This window comes from Haemaphysalis longicornis, unplaced genomic scaffold, assembly GCF_048455015.1.
Source record: "Haemaphysalis longicornis isolate Haplotype H1 unplaced genomic scaffold, Haemaphysalis longicornis Haplotype H1 scaffold_2, whole genome shotgun sequence".
NCBI lineage: Eukaryota > Metazoa > Arthropoda > Arachnida > Ixodida > Ixodidae > Haemaphysalis > Haemaphysalis longicornis.
In genome coordinates, this window is record NW_027526295.1 from 198,018,996 (window position 1) to 198,026,125 (window position 7,130).

The window sequence follows — 7,130 nt, forward strand, 5'->3', positions numbered from 1 at the left end:
CCTCGTGAATATCCACGGTATACCAAGAAATAACATGAACAGGAGGTTCCCCTGGAAGTGCATGTGAAAACGCGTACATGTGATTCCATGGCTGGCGTCTCGTAGGTGTTGTGAAATCTCTTCCCCCCCCCCCCCCCCACGAATTCCGTGCAGTGCGCTTCGCAGCTATTGCGCTCGCGAGACCGGCGACCGTACGCCTCGCGGTCTTCGGGCCGCGATATGTGTGCTGTTCTCGTGAAGCTCGACAACAGCGAAATTGCCGTACTCGCTCGCCAACGCGCCCCGACAGCGTACGCGTCGACCGGGTGCTGACGGAGTTGTGCTGGAAGAAAAGCAGGCAAGAGATGAGGGCGCACGAGTGTAGTTAAACATGAGAATTTACAAAGTGCAAGGTGGAGAAAATAGTATGCAAGGGCCGGAAACGGTGAGAGAGTTCGGGCCGCGCGCCAGCGAGCGAGTGCGGTAATTTACGTTGCCGAGCTTCACGAGTCCGGCACGAATATGACGACGCCCGTCTGAGAGTTCATAGAGGTATAGAATTCACATACGTGCAAATTGAAGGTGAAATGCGCGCATGTGGCCTCGCAGGGAGTTAGCATAGTCTCGGGGTAGTGGGGGAGATTTCACAACGCCTACGAGGCGCCTGCCGATTCTGTCAGAGTAGCTCTCGGGAAGTCTGGGGCTTGATATCAGAGGCATATGTATTGTTTAAATTAGTGCAGAAAATTGAGCCAATTCGCAAGTTCTCATTTTCGCAAAACCGCAGCCATACAGAGACTAACCAGAAAGCTGTAGGCACTCACTCAACTCGATTTATATTGGAGAATTGAACGTGCAGATACAAGTCAGACATTGAAATGGAGGAGCCTCAACTATCACACACCAGTTCCGATTGAAAGCAAGGGATACAGATGAGCTGCTAGCATGCGTTCCATGCAAATTAGCTCAGTAGCTAGCTTTGCATATATCATGCATACCCCACTCACAGTACCTACGGGTCTAATAAATACATTCTTACTGTGACCTAAATTTCACTTGGGGTGTTCCTGGAATGTTCTTATTAGTGCCTTGGAGGTTACTGTCTTTAAACGATTAAAAATCTACTTGATGTAAGCATTTGTGCTTTGTGTGTGCTCTTCTTGTATTTCAACAAGTGTCAGCACACTCACAGATTATGCACCTGCAGGTGCTGCTGCTGGCTGTCCTGGGTCAGCTGCCTTCCAGTCCAGTTTCAAAGGCTTTGCCAGGGCCTCCCTTGGCAACCGACACTGCACCTGCTGTACCCAAGTACTGCCTGGCCTTTCGTTGGTGCTCCGTACGCTTTGCCGCCAGAATGGTCATTCATCCATCATCTGGCTGCTTGGACCACCCGTTCAGAAGTCAGCGCATTTGCTCGACACATCGGTCCAGGCACTGCTGCCATATCGGTGCACCCACCGATTATGTACTTTCAGGTTATTTATTGCATGTTGTGGAACTTGCCATGATGTATACCTGTTAGCAGTGCTGTGGCCTCTGATTATTTGAAACATTTTCATGAAGCAGTGCTGTGCGTATGGAGCGTGTCATTGCTTAGCAGAGATATTGAAGAGAATCTGGGGCTGACAACTAAAGGGCAAGAAGAGAATTGAACTGACTTTGAAGCAAGTATTCGTATGTAATCAAGCCAAGCAAACATTTAGGATCCTTTCGATATGGTTTTAAACTTCCAATACAAACTGGTCTACTTCAGATCATACTGGTAATAATCATACTATACCGAAAAGTACATCCCGCAGTCTGTAGGAATTCTGACAGCGCTTTTTTCGCAGTCTCTCATGACAGGCACTAATCTCATGGTTGGAAGATAGTCGAGGTAGCACCAGTCTTTAAATCAGGAGACGGTACTTCACCATTAAATTTCCCTAACAAGCACCATATGCAAGGTCAGGAAACATTTCATCCACTCTCAGGTCGCTAATTATTTATAAAATCACAATATCACATTCGAGTATCACCACGGTTTTTCACAAGGGTTACTTGAGAAACACAACTTTCAGGATTTGTTCACGATCTACATTGATCCATTGACACAGGCTTACAAACTGCGGTAGTTTTTCTCGATTTTTCTAAAGCATTCAATCGCATTGCACACCACAGACAACTTCTCAAACTTCACCCTAATGTCCTCACTTGAGCAAAAGATTTTCATTCTTCTCAAATGCAGTTTACTTCTAATAACTATATACTTCTTTTGCTCGTGCCACTTTGTTGTCCCCCCAGGCAGGTTGCTTGGTCTATCTTCCATGTTGCATATCCTCCCATGTAGGTCTATTTGCAGATGATGTAATTTATCACACAATTTCTTTCAACTACTACCGTCAATGCTTTCAATCTGGTCTTAACACAATTAACTCCTGTGCTGCAAATGGCTAATGTCGCTTATCTCTAAAACAAAGTGCATGACTTTAACGGTGGCAAGTCTCGGATTGTAAATACTTACTTCATTAACAACAGCCTGATTACCTCTTGAGACAAAGGTGTTTTGGTAGGCCGGTAGGGAGGGGGGATGCATGGTGGATTTCAAAAGGTACATCGGTTGGGAAAATAAGACGTGTGATTAATATTTTCATTTGCCCTCCAAAACTCGCTTTATTTCATATGTTTAACCCACTGCCGTGGCTAGGGTGGTGTGCTGTGGAGGCGAATGTCGGTTAGATACCGCTTGGTGTAGCCGCTTTTCAGATGGAGGCAACACGTAAAGACGCCCGTGTTTGGAGATTTCGATGCGCACAAAAATACCCAGATGGTCAAAATTAATGCGAAGCCTTCCCCTACAGTGCTCCCCATATCCCAAGTGTAGCTTTGGCGTGTTAAACCACCGTTTTTTTTTTCATGTTTTTGGTATAGTACCAGCTGCTGTAGCAGGTGCAACTTAAAGGTAAAATTATACATAATGTTTCCAAGAGCTAAATATAAAGGCCATATTGAAGTGCGTTTATGGGTCTATCTCATAGCAGTAGTGAAAGGTTATATACTCTGGGGCAGGTTAAGAACGCCAATGGCTCATGTGGTGTAGTCCAGTGTTTGACGGAATGCCGTGTAGGCAGGTAAAAGCATTATTGCAGTGATGAAACGTAGGTCACTGACCAAGTCAAGAAAGCCATTTAACGGTTTGTTGCTTGTTCACGGTGAGCATGTGTCGTGGAAAACGAAGCTATATATTGGGCATTATGCGGCGCAATGAGTTTGCATAGATATGGTGCAGACTGCCATCCATTATGTTGATAATGTTGGGCGTCGTCTGAACAATGAGGGACTCGAGCAGTAATCGAGAAGATAGATTGCACTCAGTTGTCAGTAATTTTGTCTTGTTCCAGTCGACCACGTGTCCCGTCCTCTCACGGTGCTCTGCCAGTGAACTTGTTTTTGCATGGCCCTTGTTCACTTCGTTCCAGTGCTGCATTAATCTTCTGTGCAGATTGCCCGTTTCGCCAATGTACACTGATTTGCATTCAGCGCATGGAATCTAATAAACAATAACCGGAAGCTTGGAGCGTGAGAGGGGGTCTCTCACGCTGACAATGTCAGAACGCAGCTTGCTAGTGGGCACATGCACAATGTATGCACTGCGTGTCTTGAAAATGTGTGCGAGAGTTTCACCGATGTGTGGGACGTAGGTAATTGCTGCACGTTTTGATGCAGTCGTTGTCCTGAATATAATGCCTAAAGCATTATATTCAGAAAGAAGCGAAGAGGGCGACTAGCAAGAATCCACATTGACATTAGCAGGCAGAAGCGTCCACAAGGCCTGTGTCAAAACGTGCTGCAATTCTCGTCCTACACATCAATCAAACTTTCGCACGCATTTTCAAGAAACACATTGTGCACATCGTGCAGGTGCCCACTAGCAAGCTATGTTCTGACATTGTCAGCGTGAAAGACCCCCTCTCACGCTTCAAGCTTCCAGGTGTTGTTTATGTTTTGAACAAAAAAAGTGCCATTTAAACGTGACACCTTGCCGATTTCTGATGCCTGATTGTTCAGTTTGTGGGGATACGTTTAGCAGATTGCTCACATGTCTAACCTGTATTTGTGCTTGAGCAGTCAAATGCTGATGTTAGCAGTGAAGTAGGTGAAAATTGTAGTTTGATTGTAGTTGTGTGCAGATTACCTACATTGTGTTAATTCGTAGAAAAGCAAAATTGAGGTAACCCTGCTAACTGTTCCGCATTGCAGCATTTTATTATGCGAACGTTAAGGAGTTCAGCTGCTTGTTAAAGGTAAAATAAACAGTGGTACAAAAAGAAGAGCATCTACTAAACAGAAATATCTTCACAATCGCAGGATGCCAACGGTCCGCCTACCAACTTGTGTCCTGCATCGTTTCTGCTGGCTGGAGCGGTTCATGGAGCATTTTCTAGCTTCTCAAAGTTTGTGGTCAAGCGCTCCTCCAAGTGAAAGATGCCGCAGAGGGATCTTTTGTTTTAATGCCACAATTTCACGTGCTCAGCAGCAAATTTACTCGTAAGGCTTTTTAAATATTCATCACCCAAGAGGGCATGTTACCTTCGTCTTCGGTGGAATGTGTCTGCACTCAGGTTATTTGTGACAGAAACAAGTGGACCACGTCATGAGAGTCATTGAGGCCTTGTTGATTGTGCATGCTTCTGAAATGACATTTTCATTAAGCTGAATACTTTCCACATATTACGATTTGTGAACAAATTATGGTAAAAGTCATGATTAGTTGTACTACACTGCAGGAAGGAAATGCCAACATACGTTTTAAGCGCCTCTGATATTTCAGATCGTTGGCTGGTGAGCAATAAAACAAAACTGAAATTTTTTTAAAGTAAAATCAAATATTCGTTGTCACCAGTGCATGACCATAGTAAAAGCTATCTAGTCACCAAATTTAGAATTAGACACGAAATGCCAAGAAATATAGGGAAATAAACTAGACAGCTGGCTACAATAAACCAATTCGTAAAATTCCTCAATGTCTATCAAGTGATGATTCAGGCGGGTTAGTTAAGATGTCAGTGGGTTTACACACACAACTTGCAGGGAAGCACATGAGCTCCCAATATTAACATGTTTTTAGTGAAGACCGTCTTCCTTCATTAAGCTGCTTTGCACATTGATGCCAGTCTGATAAATGTCCTGAATTTTCGTTATGATCAATCTTTGTATGGGAACCATATATTTTCATATGATGTCGCTGTGTATTTCTGAAACTGTATCTAGTCACTAATTCCAATTTGTCGTGGTCAGGTTTTTTCAACTAATTCGTAGCTTTTTTAACAATTATGGTATATTTTGTGTGCCTAAAGGAATGCCTCATTGCATGTTTAGCCTATGTAGTGTTGAAAGCGGACATTTTGCTTCAAAGTGGAATGTCGGGCTAGCAACAAGGTACTTCGCGTGCTGCTCACTTTCATTCATGCCATTATTTTTTATATTATCATTTAAAATTAAAAGCCAACCAATTTGCTGTCGTTTTAATTTTGTCACCTACTTTATACTTTCTTTTTTTTTCAACTTTGTGTAAGGATTGACTATCCATATTTTTATGATACCAAGGCGTTGGACTGGGCTAGCTGGTATATGTTTGAATGGATGAAAAACCATAGGAAAACCCAGGACACAGAAGAGAACGACGGGAGAAACTTGTGCCGTCATTCTGTTTTAACTGTTTCCTGTGTTTACCACTGGTTTTTTATGCATTCAAACATTTTTTATGAGTTTGTTGAACAGTGATTAGTTTAGGTGTGTTCAAACAATTGTTGGCTGCGAAGGCTCCCTGTAGCATTTGTATAAGTGCTCTCTGCTTTTTTTTTGAGCCAATACCCCACCACCAGTCTTCATGAGGTGGTCTTTTGTAGAAATAAGTTGAAATAAATATTTGTTTGCATTGCTTTACATGTTTTGAAAGAATTTCTTGTTCATTCTTGTTTCATTCAACCCCGTTTCAGAATCCTGCTTAAGGCATTTCCTCTGTTATTTTTTTTTCAGAACCAGGAAGGGTGCTCATCCTCGGTTCTTGCTGAAGCAGCAGTATCCATACTTCACACGTGAGCTCTGAACACACAGTAGTTATGGTATGAAACATTCTACCAGTATAAGCCTGCTTTGTAGACGTCATTGTAGATGTCAAAGCTCTTGACAGTGTAGTCCAATGTCTGGTGTAACGGGCAATGTCTACAACTTGTAAAAATTAATTTTGTGGCTATAATGTTTGTGATTATTTTAAAATGCACGTCAACTACTATTTAGAATCGCTGTCTAAATTGGCAGCCATTTTCCTGGTGGATACAGAAAGTGAAAAAGCGCATGTGTAGAGATTTCAGTGCACCTTAAATGTCCCAAATTTGCTAAAGCTAATCCAAAGCCCTCCTTGTGGTGCACTTCATATGCCATGTACAGTTTTGCGTAAAAACAGCTAAAAATTTATGATCAATTTAAACTTATTTTAATGTTTTTAAATGCAAATATTCTCAGTTTAAGCTGCCATATTTAGAGTAAAATATTTTGTAACAATTATATAGCTACCAAAGGTTTACAGAAAAGCTTTTTGCTTTTGGTTGTGCACCTTCTTATCAAAAGAAAAATGTTGTTAAGAAAGGCAGAAGAAACCCAACTATGGAAATTAGCAAACCCTAAAGCTGCGGATAGAATGAATGTTTTGTAGAGAATCTTTTGCTGATTTCAGTTCTAGTCAACTCTAAAAAAGTCTATCGACGTAGAATGCTTACCGTGAGGCACCTCGTAATACTAGCCAAAACTAATGGGCCCTGGCTGTTGGCTTTTCATTTGCAACAGTGACAAATGACCCCACATCCACCGGCAGGGACATAATGCAAGGCACCATGTACAAGCTAGCCTCATGATAAAATAATGTTTTCTGAACAATGGCATTACATTTCAACCATGGGCTTCACCAGGGAACTTGTATGCATTGTTCTGTGATGTTTGCAGTTCTTGTTATTGCTATGTGGGGTCATTTAGTCTAAAGGTATGTTTATAAAACTCCAAATACCACCAAACCTTGCAAGTGCTGTACCATATGAATATTTTTCCGTAGAGCAAAAAGAATAATGCAAACGAAAATAAATGGCTTGGGTACCCAACTTTTATAAGTAGATTAT

The 7,130-nt window shown here is 42.3% G+C and overlaps 1 long non-coding RNA gene across 1 annotated transcript; it reads left to right on the top strand.

Annotated features, from left to right (window-relative positions):
* The first annotated feature begins 1,145 nt into the window (after positions 1-1,145).
* On the top strand, positions 1,146-5,904 carry LOC144169755 (uncharacterized). Its single transcript, XR_013322516.1, has 2 exons — positions 1,146-1,454; positions 4,327-5,904. It is a non-coding gene; the product is annotated as an uncharacterized LOC144169755 (long non-coding RNA).
* The last annotated feature ends 1,226 nt before the right edge of the window (positions 5,905-7,130 follow it).